The 23,190-nt window shown below is 47.8% G+C and overlaps 1 protein-coding gene across 1 annotated transcript in view; it reads left to right on the top strand.

The window, feature by feature from the left end:
• The first annotated feature begins 513 nt into the window (after window positions 1-513).
• BRIP1 (BRCA1 interacting DNA helicase 1) overlaps window positions 514-23,190 on the top strand; it is a 1,630,984-nt gene continuing 1,608,307 nt past the window's right edge. Inside the window, exon 1 of the mRNA XM_078679817.1 lies at window positions 514-662. The gene's annotated coding sequence lies outside the window, so the exon portion shown is untranslated. The remainder of the gene's footprint in view (window positions 663-23,190) is intronic.

The following is a 23,190-nucleotide window of genomic DNA, read 5'->3' as shown; positions in this document are numbered from 1 at the left end:
CCCAAAAATACACAACGTGCCCACCAAAGGCTCCATCCCCTCTTAACAGCTCCCTACTAGCACTGCTGTTTGTCTCCACTAGCCGGCCCTGCTTTAAAATTAAGTTAAAAGGCAGGCAGATACTCGTCAATCTGGTCGCGCTCGCAACAAACACCCACCTGCAGCACACAACAACAACTCAAACCACAACTGAGCCATCACTTACGGAGTGCGCATAATGTTTTTCCGGGGCAGCAATAGTAGCATACTCTTTTCTGGAGTGGGTGGATCTTTTTCCGGGGCGTGATTGTTTTTCTTACCCAATCGCAGGATTTATAGGGAAGAAACGAAATCAACAAAGACGATGCTAGTGGCTTTCATTAACACGTAAATTATTATGACATTGTTTTTACGATTGTGTCGTTGCTTTATTTTTACATATGACGTTTAAGTTGGCTAAAAGCCGAAATAAAGGTTTGCGATGGGAAGTATGTCCCATTTACGGGGAATTCCTGAGCGCGTCTGGAGAATTTGGATGCAAACACATCATTTGGTTTGATTGGTCGCTGCTTGGCTGTGATCGTCGTCTTTGACGCTGTGCTCTGATTGGCTGGGTGTCATGACGTGTTTGGAGGCGGGAAATGTTGAAGTGTTGCTGACAGTGGCGCAGCTTTTCGCGGCAGGTAATACTTATATGTTCCCTATCTCTCTTGCAGTATACTTCCATATGAACACCGTTGATGTGGTTCTTGACAGTTGTCCTCCCTCTGGTGCCAGATCCCCTGTTGTGCTGGCATCTGTTAATTTTTACCCGTTACGAAACCCAAAAGCGTTTTCAATAATGTAACAACGGAAACACTTTCATACGTGTTTCCTATAGAGCTTTAAAAAAAAACGCTACTGTTTTGTCTCCTTCTAGGAGAACTGCTTATTTAGCCTTTTAGGGTAACCAGAGAAGCATGACTCATGGTCTAAAGTTGTATAGTAGGAGTAGCTCTCAGTACATTTTAAGGGGTACTTGTATAAAGCTGCTATACTGGATCCTCTTAAATTTCCAGTATAAAACTCCCAAAGCAAAACGTACGGCATTAGAAACTGGAGAGAGCCTGGCCACAAGAATCCTTGTTAGAGCCTTCAGTGTTGTGTACTTGCCACATTCTATTACCAATAAAAGTAGGATTTTTGAGGTTTCGAGCATGCAAATTTACAAAATGATGTCTTCACAGGTCATTACCTAGGTTAGACCACAAGAAAAGTCTGGCCCCAGATACAGTAACAGGGTTGTGGTATTCAATAAAATACCTACTTGTCCATGGGGCAGGGTGCTTCGGAAATCAACTTGTCCTGTAACAAAATCCACTTGTCCCTTGGTGCCATGTAGTGCGGCGACAGATTATGGCAGCAATCTCATTATATGATATAGCCTCTCTGATTATGCCAGGGCTTATACCATAGTTGTGTTTGAATACTTGCGATCCCTTCATGTTGCCACGTTTCAGCGGATCTACATACTGAGGCTGAAGGTAGCGGTAAGCAACAGTTCCAGGGTTAGAATGCCTTTTTTTGTTTACATTTTTTTATTAGGGTTTTTTACATTTCCAGGATAGGTCACAGAACAATCAACATAGATGCCATCATTACATGACTATTACAATTGTGGTTCAATGACAACAGGTTGGCCTTTGTCTCTTGGGTGTGACAATGGTGCATTGAGTCCCTGAACTCATCAGTGGGCTATCTTGTTGCAAAATACCATGTCTTAGTGGACCTGATCCCTTGGATGATATCATTATGGGGTCGTGTGGAACTGTTACCCCCCGTCAGTGTTCCACCCTACTCGGCTTATGCTAACAGCAATGTTATATGTAAACGTGTCGGACTTGAACTTGAAGACTGAGACTAAACTGGGATCCGCTTGGGGGGGGGGGGTGGGGGGGGGGGGGGTGGATAATATCCCCCGAGGAGGTGTAAGGGAAGGAGGGGGAGGAAAGTAGTGTTAGAAAGGGATAACGTCGAGCAGAGAGGGCGCAGCGCTTCCAGGCGGTGCCCCGGCGGACACCGCCCGGTGGGAGTTAGCGGTACATGCGGCGGGGGGCTAGCAGGACAAATTCCAGGGTTAGAATGCCTTTTGAGTATGTTTTAAGGATTTTCAACAACTCTTCACTAACCTTTAACCATACTGAGAAATGTTGGAAATTGTTTCCTGACAATGGCAGATGTAAACCTTCTTCTTGGACAACCTCGCCAACCTCGGACTTAAACAACTGGTCACTTCCCCCACCCACATCGCAGGTCACACACTCGACCCCATTTTCACCTCCAGCAACCATGTCTCCTTCAGCCACACTACGGATCTCATCTGGACTGACCACAGCTGCGTTCACTTCACCTACAACAAGCCGAAACCCATCATCCACCTCCAACCAACTCTGCAAAGAAACTGGAACAAAATCACCACGGATCAGATCTCCACATCGCTCCTTCAAACCTCCCCAGCCCTCTCTTCTAACGCCAACGAAGCCGCCTCCAACCTCACCCTTTGGCTATCCAACACCGCCGACACCTTAGCACCACTGAAAAAACGTCAACACAAACTTGGCAACAAGAAGGCCTCATGGTTCAACGATGATCTCAAGAAGTCCAAGAAACTCTGCCGCTCCCTTGAAAAGGCCTGGATAAAAGACCCATCCACCAGCAACAAGGACGCCTTCAAAAGCGCCACCCGTACATACCACCAACTGATCCGAAAAGCCAAGAAAACAGCATTCAAGGATCGACTCGACAACAACGCCCACAACAGCAAGGAACTCTTCAACATCGTCAAGGAATTTTCCAACCCCTCGGCCAACTCCAACGACATCACCCCCTCTCAAACCCTCTGCGACTCCCTAGCCTCTTTTTTCCACAACAAGATTGCTGACATCCACAACAGCTTTGACAACCAACCCGGAAGCCAACCCACCCTACCATCTGCTGACCATCTTCCCCCCGTAAACACCCTTAACGCCTGGAACCCAATCTCCACGGAGGACACCATCCGCCTGATGAACTCCATCCACTCAGGATCCCCCACAGACCCATGCCCTCACCACATCTTCAACAAAGCAGACTCTGTCATAGCTCCGCACCTCCGAGACGTCATCAACTGCTCCCTCAACTCCGCCACCTTCCCGGAAGACTGGAAACACGCTGAACTCACCGCCCTTCTGAAAAAACCAACAGCAGACCCCACCGAACTCAAAAACTACCGCCCCATCTCGCTTCTTCCATTCCCGGCCAAAGTCATCGAAAAAGCCGTCAACAACCAGCTCGCCACCTTCCTCGAAGCCAACAAATCACTCGACCCCTCACAATCTGGCTTCCGAGCCAAACACAGCACTGAGACCGCCCTCATCGCAGCAACAGACGACATTCGAACTCTACTGGACAATGGAGACACAGTCGCCCTCATCCTCCTCGACCTCTCTGCAGCCTTCGACACAGTCTGCCACAGCACCCTTTTACAACGCCTCAGAAACATCGGAATTCAAGGAAAGGCACTGGAATGGATCACCTCGTTCCTCACAGGAAGAACCCAGAGAGTCCGCCTCCCACCATTCAAGTCCGAAGCCTCTGAAATCATCTGCGGCGTACCTCAAGGATCCTCACTCAGTCCCACCCTTTTCAACGTATACATGAGCCCCCTCGCGACCATCGCCCGCCAACACAACCTCAACATCATCTCTTACGCGGATGACACTCAACTAATCCTTTCTCTCACCAAGGACCCCAGCACTGCCAAAACTAACTTACACGAAGGAATGAAAGAAGTCGCCGAATGGATGAAACAAAGCCGTCTGAAACTGAACTCAGACAAAACAGAAGTGCTCATCTTAGGTTCATCCCCCTCTGCATGGGACGACTCCTGGTGGCCGGAAGCCCTCGGAAAAGCACCCATCCCGACAGACCACGCACGGAACCTTGGCGTCATCCTGGATTCTTCACTCTCAATGAACAGACAAGTCAACGCCGTATCCTCTTCCTGCTTTAACATTCTTCGCATGCTCAGAAAAACATTTCGCTGGATCCCCTCCGAGACAAGGAAAACAGTCACCCACGCTCTAGTCACGAGCCGACTGGACTACGGAAACACCCTCTACGCAGGTACCACCGCTAAACTCCAGAAGAAACTACAACGAATCCAAAACGCCTCAGCCAGGCTCATATTAGACATCCCACGAAACGAACACATCTCTGGTCACCTTAAAGACCTCCACTGGCTACCCGTCAATAAGAGGATCACTTTCCGACTGCTTACCCACGCACACAAATCACTCTACGACATCGGTCCAGATTGCCTCAACTCTCGACTGTCCTTCTACACCCCCTCCCGCCAACTTCGCTCTTCCAGCCAAGCCTTCGCCACTGTACCTCGCATCAACAAGACCACCATGGGAGGCAGATCCTTTTCATACTTGGCTGCCAAAACATGGAACTCACTCCCCGCCTACCTTCGCCTCACCCAGAATCACCTAGCGTTCAGAAAGCAGCTTAAAACGTGGATATTTGACAAATAATCCTCCTCCCCTTCCTAAGCGCCTTGAAACCCTCTGGGTATGTAGTGCGCTATACAAATTTTATGACTTGACTTGACTCTTCCAGAGTTGGGAAAAAAGTGTTTGGTGTGAAAGTGTACTTGGCAAACACTCAGAATTTCGCATGAGCAAATCTACACTTATAAATTTGCTCATGCTAAAATGCAGTTCACAGATATTTTCTGGGAGTACTATTTCTTGTCCTACTTCTGTAAATTCTTGGGAATTCGCAAAAACCATATAGCTGCACTTAATGCAAGGACATATATCATGGGTGCACTTTTGAGACTTTCTTTAAAAATTGGGCCCCTAATTTGGTCTGGCGTTGAGCATTACCTTTTGCGTTGATAACAATTATGTCTCTCTCTCTCTGTATTGGCTAGCTTCACTGTGAGTGGCAGCATTCTGCTCTTTCTCAAGAAGCATATTGGCACACAAACTATTTTTTTTCAGTGCCAGTAACTACTGTGGCAGTGTGTGCTTTTTGAAACCAAAAACAATGTTTACTTTTCCCAATGTTTGTTATAATGGTGAGGGACCGGCAGCTCCCACACCAATAAGGTTTTCCAAAAACCATGCCAAATCACGCCACGTCGACGACACTAAGTAAGACTGTGAGTGGACTTGTATGCTCTATACCTATTGGCACTGTGTTATTCCCTTCCTGTTTTATTTTCACTGCCTAGTCATGAATAGGAAAACACACAAAGGGGGGGGCAGGCGTGGTTGGGACCTTGGATGCTTTTCTCAATCGTGCAGAAAGTGTTCTTATGCATGAAATAGAGATCACTCAAAGGAGGCTTTCATTGGACCCCCTAAGCTTACCCCCAGGTCAAGTTGCCACCAATGATTATACAGCTAATCCTAGTATGTGCTCCCAACCGACTATACTGCCAAGTGGTACAACTCAGAATGACCCTTTTCACCGGGTCAATGACATTGTCAGCACTGCACCAGTACTTGCTAGCAAAGTACGAACAAGACACAAGAAAGCAGTAGTGGCGCCAGGTTTAGCAGTACAGACAAGGAAAAGGAAAGCATGTAACGCCCCGCGAACAAGTGCCCAGGTTGCAAAAGATGCTAAAAATAAGAGCACTTGCTCTACAAGGGGTGGGTCTATTTTGTCCTTTACTCAGATAGCTTCTAATGGGGATAATGCACTAGGCACGGATCGATTTTTGGATGGTTGCCGAAATGTAAACTCTAAGGAGCTTAATGAAGTTTCAATGGGCCAACTGAAAGACCTAATCACAATCTTATTGGACCCTCTATTGTGTAGATTAAATCTAATTGATGAGAGGCTGGCTAAAATCGAACACTACTTATTTAACTCATCTGCCAGCTCCAAAGTGAGTGATACTACCAAACTTTGGCCAACTCTGTGAACCCCCAATCACACACTAGGGCCTGTGTAGACCCCCACAACCCTACTTACCCTTTGGTATGTCCAAATAACCCTCCTGCCCCGGTGGTAATAACATCCAATGATCTACAATCATGTAATCAACCGTCTAACGGTGCTGTGAGAAGGTTTAGGGTGGAGGATAGTGGAGAGGAAACTCAGTTTTTAAAAAAAATCTACCCCCTGAGGCAACACCTCATAACATAGTGTTGGCAAATGCACCACCCTTGGGACCACGTGAGGAAGAACATTGGTCCTCACTCAAAAATAAGGCCCTTCACTTTTTGGATGTAAAAATGGGGCTGGGGAACCATCTGTTTGACGAATTTCTCATGGTTAGATCGGTGGCTTAGGTAGGCAAATCGGTAAAAGGTATGGGTTGGGACTGTATTGTAATCAGTTTTAGGTCTCCCAGGTTAGTCAGATGTATCTTGGAAAGGGCAACATCACCCTTTATTAGAGATGGCATAAACGTCCTTCTACTGGGATTCTTCTACCGAGCAAATGCACCCAACATAAGGGGTTTCCATAGGTATTGTGGCCAAATGCTAGGGCCTACTAATTACGCTGTCCCAATCCACAATAGATACGAGGCGTTGAGTTCCCTTGAAGAAAATGACTGACTGAGGCACATATCCCATGAGTGTGAGAGTATGCAACCTGTTAATGGGGTCATAGAAAAGATGGTTTCTACCAAACGCAGTAATCATCAGAGGGATACTCAACTGGACGCAGACACTCCCGTGGATGACGCTCTTCCTAATGACATCACTGTAGAGGTGGTTGAAAGCTCCCTAGTATTATATCAAGATGTAGTTGGCTTACAATCAGCCTGGGGAGGTATGTGTGGTGATTTAAGAGATAGTATGGACCAAGGAGGAGGAACAACTCTTAAGGGGGAACTTAACTTCTATCTTACCTCATGGAAGATAGCGGGTTTAAAAAACAAATTGCAGTCAAAGGACTGGTGCTCCTTCATCGACACCAACGACGTAGTGGTACTACAGGAGACATGGTTAGTGGATCCGGTGTATAGACCCGGTTATATTAATTTCTTTAAACCCGCCATTGAAGCCCCTAGGGGGAGACCAATGGGGGGGTCTCATTATTTGGGTAAGGCAGAGTGTTGGGCTCTCAGTCAAGTTGTTGGACACGGAAGGTAATGACCTATTGATAATAAAGCTTAGACGGAATGGAGAAAGGAATCTCATTATTATCAATGTATATGCAAGAGGCTTACCAGGAGGGAAAGGCTCTGGTACCATCGCACTCTTAGATTCTTATCTTACAGTGCATAAAGAAGCAAACGATATAGTGGTTGCAGGCGATTTTAATTGCACTTTCGAGCCTTTAGATCTAAATGATATTGATCTAGGATATGAGGAAGATCTGTTATGGGAAATCCCCTTATTATCCTTGGCCCCGATTAAGAAATGTTCTGAAGCAGCTAAACAACTTAAAGTTCTATGCCTAGAACATGGCCTCAGAGCGACTAATGGGAGGACCCTGTCGGACAAGAATGGGTACGCTACCTATAGCTGCGGGACAAGAAGTAGCCGTATAGACTACATTCTTGTCAACAAGGAATCGTGGGTTAATATAATCGATATGACCATTGTAGAGAGGGTAGAGAGTGATCATAACCCCCTGGCTCCGAAAATGATACATGTGGGCAAAAACCCAGACCCAGTGCCCCCACTGGGTGTAGAAGTTCATCTAGGTAATGATACTCGAAGAGTCAAATGGTCAAAACTTTTACTAAGACCTGACCATTTGGAAGCCATAAATGCCCTGGTGACTAAAGCTACGGCTGATCTTATAAGCTGTCAAGATACTCCAGGTAATGAGTCCAAGGTTACATAGGTACATGATATTTTATTTAACAATCTGAAAGGCTATTTTATTGTGGAAAATTCACATAAGAAAGTGCACCAAAAGGCATCCGTAGACTCTTGGTATGGGAATACATGTAGGCTAACCTACAAAGCAAAACAAAACCCTTTCAGGCATAGAGTGACGCATAAATTATGCAAAAAAGAAGGAGAGAACTCTGGGTAGGTCTCAGTTTAGGTGGAAAGCAGCTCCTGTTAGAGCACTCTCAACACCAGCGACACTCTAGATCTGCTCACCTCAAATGTCTGTTTTTCTATCAAAGTTTTTAAGCATAGGATTAGACAGTGCTATCCATGCCGAGATAGAAAATGACAAAGTCTTTCGCCATTTAAACAGCAAAGTCTTTAAGCATAGGACTAGTACAGTGCAGTCCTTGCCGAGCTGTCAAATAACAAAAGCCATTTATCACTCCAGGCACAATATTACAGCTTTGAATTGGTAAAATACCAACTCAAGCCAACCTGAAATGAATAAAAGCAACCCCTGACACAGTGTTTCGCTCTAATTAGAGCTCTTCAGAGAGGTATAGCATTAGCTCTGTCAATCAGAACAAAAAATAGAGATACTATCCACCAAGCTCGAGCAGAGTACAAGCTGGCCCAACTCCAAGCCAAGAAAGACTGGGATGAAGATTATTGGCAAGAGTTGTATGTGGCCAGCCTTGGAAGGAACATGGCTGGATTCTGGCATTTGTTGAAGTGGGGAAAAGGTGAAACCCGACAACCACCTTCAAATCATGTAGTGCCCGAGCAATGGGTCTCGCATTTTAGAAACCAATTTTCTGTCGAATTTGGAGACTGTGAACCACAGCTGGGGCTCTGGTTCTTACAAGCTGATATTCCGGTATTGAGTTTTATAAAACTGGAAGTAGCAGCCGCACTTAATAGTGTACAGAACGGCAGAGCTCCTGGGCTAGATAGTGTCCCCGCAGACCTGTTTCTGTATAATAAGGATCTTTGGGTAACTTATATACAGACCCTTGTAAACGCAATTGCAAAGGGCTCCCCAATCCCTGAGTCATGGAAAGGTGCGGAGATCTTACCTATTTAAAAAAAAGGGGATAGGACTGATCCGAGTAATTACAGGCCCATCAGTTTAATTGACTGTCTACAAAAGGTAACCGCTAGGCTTGTGTTGAGTCGTATCCAAGACTGGATCAATGATTATAATATCCTCTCCCCGTTACAGGCGGGATTTCGGCCACACCAGAGTACAATAGACCAGGTTTTTAGATTTGTTTTCATTTATTGGCGTGTTGCGATTCTTAATGGAGGGAGAGTATATGCCGCTTTTGTTGATTTAAAGTCGGCTTTTGACTTGGTCCCTATAGCCAGGCTGTGGGATGCATTAGACGCACAGGGCTTGCCCAGGGACTTGTTGGCTTTTTTGATTAGATTACATGCAGCAAACTTTGCCCAAGTCCGCTGGGGCCAGCATGGCCAAGTGACTGACAGTTTTTAATAAAAAAAAAAAAAACCTTTATTAAGTCAAACAGAGCAATACAGGCGCAGGCCTACAACCACAGGGGCCGGCCGCAAAATCAGGAGATAAGGACAGGAGCATTATAAATGTGTACGATAAAAGGAGGAATCACGTTATAGTCATAGTACGTGGTCGTAGCACAGCGAAGCACAAGGATGGGAAAGGTTTCATTTTTATAATATTGAGAAGGAGGCAGCGGCTATATCAACAGAGGCATCACACTACACAATAAACAAAAAGAGACGGGAGGGGTGTACCCCTCCAGGCAGTCAAAAATCGATGGTAAGCAATAAGGCCGAAAACACCCTACGCCCGCCGAAGGCAGGCCAGGAGTAGATGTCAATCAATGGCTAGCAATTTAGCAAGAACATCATGTGGAAAACCCACCCGTACAAGACAGAAAGAAGAGACAAGTGCAGATGCCTAACAGAAAAAGGATGTAAGAAGAAGATATAGCCAACCCCCTTGGGAAGAAAGAGAGAAAAGGACCATAGAACAAAACAAACTAAAATAACAAAACCCCTCCAACACCCGCCACCCTACATCACCGTAATGGCTATGGCCTACCCCACTAACAGCGTGCCTGTTGCCCCAGAGTCACCCTAAAGAAAGGAAATAAAGAGAGAAAGACGAAGACAATAAAGAAAAAGAACGAGGAGAGGAGCCGGCGATTCAGATACCCGGTCCCCCCCACCCCCACAACTAAAATCGTAGAGACAGAGGCCATAGAAAGTACAAAGATCAGCGAGCGCACAAAACGCAATCAGTAACAGCCCCACAAGACGTGTCCTTGAATCACCATTAACCAGCAAGAAGTCCCTCCAAGACCCAAGCGAGGTCACCCCTGGCCACTTCTGTGAACAGTAGAACTGCTAAACAGCCTTGCAGACAGGAGACAGGTCGATACAAAAAGTTCAATCCTTCCAGGCGGAGCAGGCAGCGCCGCCGCACAACATCGTCCCAGCCACCAAGTAACAACCGACGATGCACGGCGGCCGCCAGAATGCAACAATACCCCGACAACCAACAAGTCCAAGTCCAAAAACAGGTCTGCCAAGCACGGAAAGGAAAGTACAGGCTGCGGGAAGCACCGCAGCACAGGAGCCAGATCCATTCGCACCCTCAAAACTGTAGATTCATCCGGGGAACCTGGCACAGCGACCGAAGGGGATTCAGCGGCACCAACTCGGGGGAAAGCCATTACGCCACAAAATGGCGGATCAGCAATGGCAGCGATCCGTACCTCCAAGTCCCGGGAGTCCCAGAGCAGAGCAATCCGCAGGGTAACCAGTGCAACCAGCACGTGACTACACGTAAGCGTCTCCACATGCAGCCGAAGTCCAGGGGTCTCAAATTCAGCGGTGTCTCCGTCCCCAGGAGGGGTGCACTCCAAGGCGCCATCCGCCATCTTAACCACTTCGTTCTCCGCCACTTCCCCTCCACCTCCGAGTCCAGCCCGACCACCAGAGGCAACAGGTCTCACGGCTGATCGTCGGCAGTCGACGCCTGGTGCGGAAAGGAGAGTCACCGAAAGGCCGGGTGCGCTCCCCGCAGCTCTCTGGGAGCCAACCGCCGGTTCCCGGACGGGACTATTAACATGGGCGGGCGTCACACCCAAGGGGAACCGGGCGATACGGCTGCTCTCCGGCTCGTCGACAGCTCGGGCATACGGGGCAACCCACTATTGGGAGTGGGTCAGCACCAACTCTCCCGGCTCGTGGCTCACAGGCTCCCACTGACCGGTTTCTCATCCAAACCAGGGCCGCCAACACTACGAACAACAACCTCTGCACTCGAGGCCCCGGCGTCAGCACCACGAAGGCCGGCAAGTAGACGAGGGCAGTTCTTCGGATTAACTGCACGGTGGAGCCCCAAAAATAGATGGTAAGTGAGCGCTTCTCTCTAACAACATAGATCAAAAAGCCTCGCTCAGGATTATCAACAGGATAGGCGTGCGGGTAGGAAGGGGCCTCAGAGCGAAGCGTTCATGCGACTGTTCCGATCGCCATCTTGGCTCCTCCCCCCGTGACTGACAGTTTTAAAGTCGAAAGAGGTGTCAGGCAGGGGTGTGTACTGGCACCGACTTTATTTTCATTGTATATTAATAATGTGACCAAGTATTTTGACAATCATCCCACCGATGCCCCGATCCTAAACGGTAGTAAAATACCCCTGTTGAGGTTTGCTGACGATACTTTGTTATTGTCTAAAACTCAGCAAGGCCTGCAGTTGGCCATATCAAGGTTTGAACTATTCTGCAAGGACTACGGTCTCATAATAAATGTAGACCAAACTAAGTTCATGGTCCTTCATAAGCAGAAAATAGTAACAGGGACAGTTTCTATGCATAATGCCATACTAGAGCAGACAAATGTCTTCACCTACCTTGGCATTACATTAAGTTCCAAACTTAAGTGGAATCCACATTTGGACACGCTATTGCTTAGACATGCACAATTGTCTGGTGCTCTGCTAAAAGAACACAGGCTATCCCATACCAAGCCGATTGCCCCAATAATGAAAATTCATAATGCAAAAATTTCAGCATCTATATTGTATGGGGCAGAATTATGGGGTTTTAGCAATTTATCTGCAATCTCGACCGCACAAAACAAATTTATGAGGGCTATCACGGGCTTACCTCAATCCACCCCTCTACTACCGCTTTATTATGATCTGGGAAGCCAGCATTTGGAGGATGTGACTCGTTTTATACCCGTGGCATACTGGAGGAGGCTCCGGATTATTCCGGAGCTTCCTGAGTATGCTAATGCCCTCTTGGAGGTCAGGGATGCAGCTGGTTCTGGAAAAATTCAGTGGTTCAAGCAGGTTAAGACAACCCTTTATGACCTTGGGCTGAGTATATTATGGCACAATACACGTAATGCTACATTCCCATCCCGCAAAGAACTAAAGGGGTTATACTGGAATATGGTTATGACAAAACGGTTTTCATCTATGACGAGTATGTCTCTGTCAAGGGTTTTCCTAGAGAACAAACATGTACCTGTTTACGAAAAGTACTGGGACTTAATAACAGTTCCTTGTGATAGGAAATGGTATCACCAATTTAGGATTGGTACCCTTCCTATCAAAACATTTACAGGTAAATGGGGTACAGGATCCAGTATGGAATGTCCGTTTTGTGAATCACAACGCGAATCTATTGCCCATGTCTTCTTTATCTGTCCAGTGTATAGGAACTTGAGACACACATGGTTAAAACTGATTTGTCACATCATGGGGTTTACTTCCGGTACAGAAGCTCTAAGGATTTTAAAATCAGATACCAATGAATTAAGTATAATCGCTATCGCCAAATTTTTGCACGGCATGTGGATAACCCGTGCCCATGCCTTGCACACCCAATGAACATCTCTGATGTAATTGTATTAGTTGGTTTTATTGAACAGTTGGTGGCTGCTTATGGTCTTACTTCCTTTATTTGTTTTTATATTAACTTATTGTATTAAGCATGTACGGAATATGTAACTTTGGATCATTGTAGGGAGATCATGTATTTTATATAGATGAATTTCAATGTTTTTATGCTTATTGTTTTAAATGTAAATGTCTTTTATGATTATGTAATCGAATAAAGACTATATGTCTGACTGACTGAACTTGGCAAACACTCAGAATTTCGCATGAGCAAATCTACGCATGAAAATTTGCTCATGCTAAAATGCAGTTCACAAATATTTTCTGGGAGTACTATTTCTTGTCCGACTTCTGTAAATTCTTGGGAATTCCTGAAAAACATGTAGCTGCACTTAATGCAAGGACATATATCATGGGTGCACTTTTGAGACTTTCTTTAATAATTGGGCCCCATATTTGGTCTGGCGTTGAGCATGACCTTTTGCGTTGATAACAATTATGTCTCTCTCTCTCTCTGTATCGGCTAGCTTCACTGTGAGGGGCAGCATTCTGCTCTTTCACAAGAAGCATATCGGCACACAAACTATTTTTTTTCAGTGCCAGTAACTACTGTGGCAGTGTGTGCTTTTTGAAACCAAAAACAATTTTTGCTTTTACCAATGTTTGTTATAATGGTGAGGGACCGGCAGCTCCCACACCAATAAGGTTTTCCAAACACCATGCCAAATCAAGTCACACATTGACAAAACAAAAACGCAGACCACCAATTTCAGGCCTACTGGTTGTGCCAATGCTTGTTTATTTTTGTATCCCATAATCTTATTGAGACTGATTAAACTGATTTCAATTATGAATGTTTTTGGGAAATACTAGCATGCATCAACACATGTTACTAAATGTTCTGCAAAGAAATAGTACCTGAAATGTTTTTGTTTTTTTTAAAACCTTTATTAGAGCAATAAACCATACAGTGGCGCATACACAGATTGGTCATAGAAGAAGCAAGCACAATGTCAGGTACACAAAAAAGACAAAAGAAATATTGGAATGTGGGCAGTCTCCAAACTACACAATACACATTGTACAAGGTGGCACAGGTCATCATGAAATATAAGTAGCATTGCACAGTAGGAGCATGTCATACTGAAGGGGGAGAGCAGCACAACCAGTGGGCTCCACACATAATACAGGGCATAAAGCAGAACATCAATAGATATTAACAACCCGTAGCAGGTTGCAGGTGCCGGAGGCATACATGGCAAAGTCGTGACATGGTGAGCAGAAGTAAACAGGGCCGTGTCAGAAACAGTGGGCAACAGCCGTTACACGTACATCTCAACCCATCGGTACAGTCAAAACACTGATCGCTACCGGATGACCTGGAAGACCAGCGCTGTAGAGGCAACAAGGAGGAAAACCCCTATGGCAATTCACCCCGGCCAGCATCATCAGAGTCCTCACTGTGGGCGGGTCTGGTCAGCCAGTAAACTTGCAGTGGGCTCCAAAAATCTTTAGGCCTGCACCGCACAGGCATCAAATCAGCATATATATTATATTGATCCTGACAATATACCATATCGTCTAGCCAATCCTTGAATTTCGGAGCCCTGCCCCTACCCCATCTACAGGCTATCCTACGCTTTGCCAGTAATAAGGCCACATCTGCAAATCTGCGGTAGGGCAGAGGTACGTCCTTCGTGTACCCCAAGAGCAGAACTAGGGGATCAAACGGTACAGCCTTTTCAGTCATAATGTCCAACGCCTCATGGACCTGGATCCAGTAGTTATGGACCGCATCGCATTCCCAGGCCAGATGAAGGAAACCAGCCCCCTCTGCCCGGCAACGAGCACATCTATCATCCTCCGCCAGGCGGAACCTGTATTTCCTAACCGGAGTATAATAGAACCTCTGTACAAATTTATAATGTATTATCTTCAATCTACAGCTAGATGAAATATTGGCAGTAACGCCACAACAAGCTGCCCAGTGTTCATCAGTGATATCAATACCCAACTCAAGAGCCCACTGCTCTCTCGCATGGCTAGGCGGAGTATCTCGCTGCTTCCTAATGGTGTTGTACAATTTAGAAACCAGATGTCGACCATCAGACACTAACAGGGCATGAAGTGGTAAGGCAACCCCAGGTTCATTCGGAAATTGCGGCAGTAGAGCACGTAGTCCCTGCCGAAGCCGTACATAATAGAAAACCTCCAGGGGGGAGGGTGGCTCCCCACGGAAGAATTGATCACTCGTACGGAGAGTGCCCTCAAGAAAGAGGTCGCCCCAAGTGAGCACCCCGTTTCGCTTGCACATAGCCTGAAACCCAGTCTCCTGTAGCAAGGACAATTTCGGGTGGTACGCGAGAGGCAGTGCCGGGGAGTAAAGCAGCATGAGCCCCAAAGCGGTTGCAGTACGAGCCCACGCATCCATAGTGCATTGCACCGTGGTGGGTCGGGCATCTATATCACGAGGTCTTCCCAGTACCATGCCCTCCAGTGGGAGGGGATGCACTATCCATTCATTAGCTGCTATCTGTGGCATAAAGGGGGTGGGACGCATCCAATGATAGGCATAGTGTGCCTGAGCGCTAAGATAATAGATCTCAAAATCCGGGACATCAAACCCCCCCCTGTCATACGGCAGTGTCAAGGTGGACCACTTCACTCTCGGTTGCTTGCCCCCCCAAAACAATCGAAGGAGCTCCGACCTTAGGCGTTTAAAAAAATAGGCACCGGGGTAGTACGGGATATTCTGAAACAGATAAAGGAAGCGCGGAAGCACCACCATTTTCACCAAGGAAGCTCTACCCGCCATAGAGAGTGGCACCGCGTAACATTATCAGCCAGCTTAGAGATAGCAACTCCATAATTGAGCCTGATCGTCTCTTCCTTATCCAGAGAGATCACTATGCCCAGGTAGCGAAGATCCGTATCGCACCATTCCAGGGGGTAGTCCAGTTGGAACCTCTCAACAGACGCAGTTAGCGGAAAGAATTGCGATTTCTTCCAATTCATATGAATACCGGATATGCCGCCAAATACGATAAGTTCCCGCAGGATCGGGTTGAGGTACAACTGCGGTTCCTTCACATATAAGGTAATGTCGTCTGCATACAGTGACACACCCACTTGGCGCTGGAAACAGTTAAATGCACTATGCTTATGTAGTTGCCTGATACGACACGCCAACGGTTCTATGGCGATAGCAAATAACAAAGGGGAAAGAGGACAGCCCTGCCTGGTGCCTCTCGAGATAGGCAATTGAGGGGAAAGAACTCCATTCACTACTACTCTGGCCACGGGTTGGGTGTACAGTAGTTTCACCCATGCAATAAATATTTTGGGAAAGCCCATTCTACACAAAACGTCAACCAGGTAATTCCATTCAACCGAATCAAATGCTTTCGTAGCATCTAGAAAAATCGCGGCAACAGGGAGTTCAGGAGCAATAGTTGGAAGCAAGGAAAATAGTGTGCGAAGATTATGGGAGGTTGCACGCCCGGGCACAAAGCCCGACTGGTCTGGGAGCACTATAGTGGGCATAAGCAGAGATAGCCGTGCCGCTAGTACTTTTGCTAAGATCTTTGCGTCACAATTGAGTAGCGACAGGGGACGGTAAGAGTCCGTGTCCAACGGATCCATGCCAGGTTTTAATAGGGACGTAATGGCCACTTCCCTCATTGACCCGGGCAGAATGCCCACCTCCAGAGACTCCTCAAAGACCTCTTTAAGCACCGGGGCCAGAACTTCAATATAACATTTATAGAACTCAGCAGGGAGTCCATCCAACCCTGTCGCCTTCCCGTTGCTCAGAGACATTATGGCGTCTCGTATTTCCTCCACTTCCAGCGGGCCTCCAAGAAATGCTCTATGGCCATCAGAAAGCCAACATAATGCAAGATCATCAAGGAATACACCATAACGGACCTCACCCGCCTGCTGTGAAGTGTACAGTTGTTCATAGTGATGCATGAAGGCTTTCTGGATCCCCAACGCGTCCCGACAACGGGTGCCGTCCTTCAGTGCTAGTTCCAAGACCCCAGTGCTAAAACGCGGGTGCCTCGTGATTGAAGCAAGCACCTTACCAGGCCTCTCGCCCTCACAGTATTTCCTAGCTGTCCAGTATTTCCCTCTAAACTTGACTTCCCTAGCAGCTTCCTCTTCATAGTCCGATAGCTTCCCCCTAAAGGCATGATGAAGTTCCGGGTCCGGATCTGTAATCATCCTGTTTTCTAAGTCTTTTAGGTCCGCTTCCAGTGCTGTTATGGATTTGATAATATCTTTGAGCACCCCGCAGCTTTTGGATAACGCAACCCCACGAACCGTCACCGTAAAAGCCTCCCAAATCAGCTCCACACTATCCACTGACCCCTTATTTCACGGAAAAAAAGCCTCTATCTCCTCCCCAAGTTCTGTTTTGAAAATGGGATCCAACAACACTGAGGGAAATAATCTCCAAGGTGGACGCGGCCTGTTGAGACCCGGCATCGTCACAACCACCCTAACTGGGCAGTGATCTGAGTAAGTCCTTGGGAGATGTTGCACCCTGTGTAAGCCTACGCTGAGCCCTCGCGATAAAAAACAATAGTCTAAACGTGCCCAGGTGCGTGCATGCGCGGTGAAATGAGTGCCCTCCCTACTGTCAGGATGTGTAAACCTCCAACTATCCACCAATCCAGCCTCATCTAGTATGCCCCGTAGAATGTCTCTCGCTTGTGTGTTATATTGGCTGCTCCCATCAGATCGGTCTGCCCCAGGCCACAACGCAATGTTAAAATCCCCGCACCAAATAATGTGTGAGGCGTCTATGGCAACGACATGGCCCCAAAGGGTGAGAAAAAATTCAGGAGAATCAACATTCGGTGCATAACTGTTTACAAGAACAACAGTATCTGAACCCAGCCTACCCCACACAATCACATAGCGCCCGTCAGGATCCAGCCTCTCCCCCAGTTCCTGAAATGCGAGCGTTTTTTTAATCAAGACAGCAGTCCCACGAGCATAGGACGAATATGATGAAAATTTCCGAGTGGAGGCCCAACGGGCAGCAAATTGAGGAGCAATCCTCGGACGCAGATGCGTCTCTTGTAAGAAGGCGGTCTGTACCTGATGCCTATCCAAGTACGCAAGCACACTCCTACATTTCCTGGCATCATTAAGGCCCCGCACATTCCAAGACAGGATTGGTAAGGAATCCAGTGTGCCATCAGCCATTCTCCACATAGTCGACCATCAACGCTGATCCATACACACACCAGAGCCGCCTCTCAGGCAAAGAACAGTGTAGTGAGCTCACACCATGCAATCCCATCCGTAACCAATCCGTGTCACAACCATACCGCAAAAACCCCCCAACTCCAGCCCGGCAACCCCAACCCAGTACACCCCAAGACCATACTAGTCCAAAATACAAGGTCCCACCCAAAAACAATGCAAGTAACGTACAGTACCCTGTGCAAGGACCTACACCCCAACTCACACTAGACATCCAGCAACATCCCTCTACCCCCTGGTGGCAGGGTCGGACCTGAGTGAAAAGCACAGGACCATGCCACAGCGCGACACACCAAGAGGGGCTCGAAAGCGCGCAGGAACGTCCATACCTATGGTTCAGAAGCTCAATCACAACCACAGCAGTGAGTCCAGCAGTAAAGGGCCCAGAATCGGCCCCATGGGCCCAGCACACACGAGCATAGGCACGCCCTCCCACCACCCACCTGAGCAACCCCAACCTGCCAGGACCCCACGCCCCCCCCCTCCCATAGCAAAAACCCCCAAACACAACATTAGTATCAGAAACACCAAGGTCAGTGGGGAATACCCTTCAGGGTGCAGTCTAGAGGCACACACAGCCATCCCCCACACCTCACCTTTGGCCCTCATAGCTCAAGTAGGCACGGCCCAGGTAGTGGGGGAGGGGTGCCTGGAGTACATTACCACCATTGTCCGGCGCTCGTCCAGCGTCCTCAAGTAGAATGTGACAGAAATCAATGCACAGTTCTCCACTGTTGAGGCAGACAGCAAAACAGAGAGGCTACCGGATAGAAATACAACGCACGGTAGACCCCCATGTGTGCACAGTATATACATTGAACAAACAGTATGCAGAATCACTCATCTTCGTTTGCTGAGTGGAACCCCTCCCGTCCATCATCTCCACCGCGTCGGTCAGCAGCACGCTCCCTTTTAAGCCGCTTCACGAAGTCCTCCGCCTGCTGTGGATTGGTAAAAAAATGTTGTTTCGCCTGATGTGTCACTCGCAATTTAGCAGGGTACAGTAGGGCATAATCCACTTGGAGGTCCCTGAGTTTCTTCTTCACATCCAGAAACTTACGCCTCTGCTCCTGTACCACAGGTGTGAAGTCCGGGAAGATGGTAAAGTTGACCCTGTCATAAGAGAGCGTGTGGGCGGCGCGGGCTGCACGCAAAGCCGTGTCTCGATCCCGATAATTGAGGAGACGGGCGATTATCGGTCGCGGCGGAGTCCCAGTGGCCGGCCGCGGTCCAAGGGATCGGTGCGCCCTCTCCACGATGAATTGCTTAGAGAAGGCATCCGCACCAATCGCGCCAAGCAGAATCTTCTCCACATAAGTTTCCATCCTACCCACATTGGTCATCTCCGGCACACCAACCACGCGTATGTTATTGCCCCGACTTCTGGCTTCCAACTCCTCATTCTTCGCAGCAATAACCCGGAGCACATTGTCCATACGCTCCAGTTGTGTTGTGTGGGTAGCCACCGTGTCGTGGTGGTCAGAAATGCGCTGTTCCGTCGCCGTGATTCGCTCCTCATGAACGTCCAATTTTTGCACCACTGCATCCATTCGCGATGATAGCTTATCCACTTTGTCTACTATAGTCGCAAACCCTTGTCGCATTTCCTGCATCATTTGCTGAAAGTCAGGGGCAGCAGGTTGAGGAACAGCGTCAGGGACAGCAGAGGGGGAGCGGGCGCCCCCCGCATCCTGCACGACCCGGGAACCTCTCTTGGCCGCCAGGGAGTCAAAAGATAGCTTTGGTTGTTTGTTGTCTGGCTTACCCATGGTCAGATATCTGCAGCTGTCCAATGCAAGCTCTGATATGCGGACGTAGTCCAAAAGTAGCCATTAAGCACCAAGCCACTCAGGGCAAGAGCCCCCCTCTCGACTGTTCAGTGTGCTCCCTCTGCGGGAGGGTCAAAAAAGGAGACAGCAGGTGCGTTCCAACACAGCAAGCATGTGACCCCCAGTCCACAATCAAGAGCAGGGGTATCAAAGGATAAGGATGCGAAAGTTAATACAGCAGTTCAATCCGGGGGTTAATCCCCAGCCCCAGTAAGCAGTATGCCAGTACTGTGATAATGCAGCCTATTATAGAAAAGGCAGTCCCCCGCCGCAGCTCACTCACCAGTGGGGGGGCAGCCAGACCACCGCGTCATGGGAGGCACATGTCAAGCAGTTATGTCCCATACAGTAGGCACCACAGTCGACAAATGGGCTCGCAGCACTGTCCCAGCATCAGCTGCCAAGCCGAGAGAACCCAGGAAGGCAACGCCAGGAGCGGTCCGTCAGAGGTCAGCTGCGACCCCACCGAGCACCGGTATCGGAAGCCAGCACGAGCAACCCACAACACCAGTCTCAGCAGCCCCACATAAGTCGCCAGGGCCGCCGCAGCATAGCAGGTAGGGCCCGCACCAGGAAGTCAAAGATGGCCGGTACCACGGCGAAGTGCAGAGCAGGCAGGTCCGATATCCACAGGTCAGCCGGGAACCAGGGGGGGGCATCCGCAGAAGGCCCCAGCAACCAGGGGCACGAGCAGGCAATGAAAAGACCCCGCCTCACCTGTTCCCCGCAAGGGCCGCAGCCTCTCCGGCCGCTGGGTCCGCCGGTGGTAAAGTAGCGTCACAGGGATTGGCAGCAGCAGCGTAGGAAATCACTTCCCCAAACTCAAAGTGAGGATCCCAAACAGCTGTCACACTGGTCTGACGGTTGTCCCACACCGGTGCAACGAGCCGGGAGGTCCCATTCAAGAGGGCGCTTGGCGGCCCCACAAAGGAGTGCACAGGAAGGCCCACACGCCTCGTGGCGCGCCGCGGCCCCCAGTAGTACAGCAAGCCGGCCAGCAGGTCCGGACGCTCCCAGGCCACCACACGGGCGGAACTGCAGTCTCCCGTAGCTCCGGTCAGGAGCGGCACATCTCAGCCAAACTTGAGACGAGGGTGCATCAGGTCTGCCTCATGCAGAATACACGGACACCAGTGGCGCAGATGGTGGTAAATAAGGATAAATGGAGGATATCGTCTCCAGGCTGCAGGAGCCTCACATAAGTGCGGCCATACTGCAAGTGCGCCCTCTAGCGCCCCAGTACCTGAAATGTTACAGTAGTTTAGCAAAATGTTTCTTTTCTCCTGCTTTCATTTTTTTATCAACATTTTATTTTGAAAGCAAAGAATCATCAGTCTTGCTTTCAAGCTTCTGTAAATATGTGCATCAAATCATTCTGGGAGCATTTTTACAAAGCTTCATATTGCTATGTACACATTTTTATACTGGAACCACTGTCCGTAGTGCAGTCAGAGCTTACAATATTTACTTGGAGCGCTCACCCTAATAATAAAGGCTTTCATTTAATAAACCATAGGTACAAGTTTGAACAGCATTACACTTATGGACAAAAATATTACCTTAACTGCAGACCGTGCCCTTCCCTGATTCTTAATGTGGTACTGCAAACTGGCAGCCAAAGGGTTTGTGCTATTGGGGGTTGGGCCTACTTGTCCAAAGGACAAAATACCCATGAAAACTTGTTGCCATTGACCCCAAACAATATGTCTTGGGCGTTGGGCTATAGGAATTCCCCATCCCTGCTGTAAATATTGCCATGGATGGGATTGCTAGACTAAAACTGACTGGAATATCTTTTTGTGCCGCATAGATTTATGACAGCAGATGAGGGCTGCTGGCCACATGTAGTCAAGGGATGTAGTACTTATTATTTATTCACCAACCATATTCACAAACTATATATTGTCCCCAAGTTTACCTGTTTTTTCCCAGTGTGTCAACCATCTGTGATTGAAGGTCGTTGGGTATGACTATTTCCAACTTTCTCGTTGCTCTTAGTCCCTTCATGTTCTCCCGCTATGCTCAGCCTCACTCACGTACCCTAGTTCCAGTGCTTAATTTCAGCCAGTGGTTGCCGGTGGGACCCAGGGGCACTCATCTCAGCTTCATCGGGGGAGCTCCCCAGGATCCCCAGATATCTGGAATCGTGTCAATGTTCGATTGGCTCATCCCCAGATACCAGGGACTTTCTATCTTTGCTCTGGGCTTGCGCCACCCACATATACGTTTGGACATTTCATGGTTCTGGCTCATAGACCATCACATCCCTGCTTCCAATCGATGCCCTGTAGGCCGCTTGCCAATTTATTTAATCCCTTGGGGCCTCTCTTATCCGAAACCCAGTTCGGATTTTCAGATTGTACTGCCAGCTCAGGCTGAACTGATACTATTTGAGGTTTCCCAGGCACACACAGTTTTCCCTTGCATCTTTTTTACTGCGCCCTGAAGAATGTGTGACCCACATTCTGGGTCGTCCACCAAATGCGCGTTGGCACTGGTGTCCCCTGATCTTCATGTTGCCTCCAATACCATCATTTCTTGACCTCCTTTGAGGTTTACATGAAGTCTTGAAAAAAATATTATTTTACTTAATGGTGACTACATGACATGATGGAAGAACTATAAAGCACTATGTGGCTCATTCCATGTATAACATCTTCAAAGATCTATCTACATCAAAACCTATTGGTTTTGATGCAGCATCTTCAAAGATCTACCGACTATTTTTTTTTGATGCAGCGGACCCTTTGTGAATACTGTGATTGCATGAATGAGTGAGTATGATCCTGTTGAGAGTATGAATGGTTACGTGTATGTGTGTTGTGCCTGGGTTTCAACTTTATATATAGCCATGTTTCTGATTGTATATTGTATTTGGCGGAATATTTATCAAATGTTTATTAATTGTCTATTTTATACCTTGAGAATTGTTACAATAAATTGAATACATTTGTTCTAATAACTGTGGTCTCTGGGTATTAACGTTTGAACGTCTGCCGCCTCTTGGCTGTTAGCACACTGTATTTTTGCTCTTTGGGGATGTGACTGCTGTTCCTTAGTTTTATCCTTGATGTATACCTTTACTTTAAACGACTTTCAGGCAGGGGGTTGTTCTGATTGAGCACTCATCTTGTGGACCATCACTTATTTTTCTACATCAGATTCTGACTGCGAGCAAGATAGAGAAAACACACAAACTGAAAAGAAGTAGGAGGAAAAAGATGCAAACACGCCACAAAGGGAGGAAGCAGGGGACAGCAATAGTGAGATAATGGGACAGCAGTGTATGGTAGTGGATTAAAGGGCCTTGAGGTGAATTGAACACTACGCAGCCTTGGTATTGGGCATGCTGATTTTTAATATCCCTCCCGGAGCA

The sequence above is a fragment of the Lissotriton helveticus genome, chromosome 3_1 (assembly GCF_964261635.1).
Source record: "Lissotriton helveticus chromosome 3_1, aLisHel1.1, whole genome shotgun sequence".
Classification (NCBI taxonomy): Eukaryota; Metazoa; Chordata; class Amphibia; order Caudata; family Salamandridae; genus Lissotriton; species Lissotriton helveticus.
The sequence above is the reverse complement of the archived record's forward strand: the minus strand, read 5'-3'. Positions and strand labels throughout refer to the sequence as shown.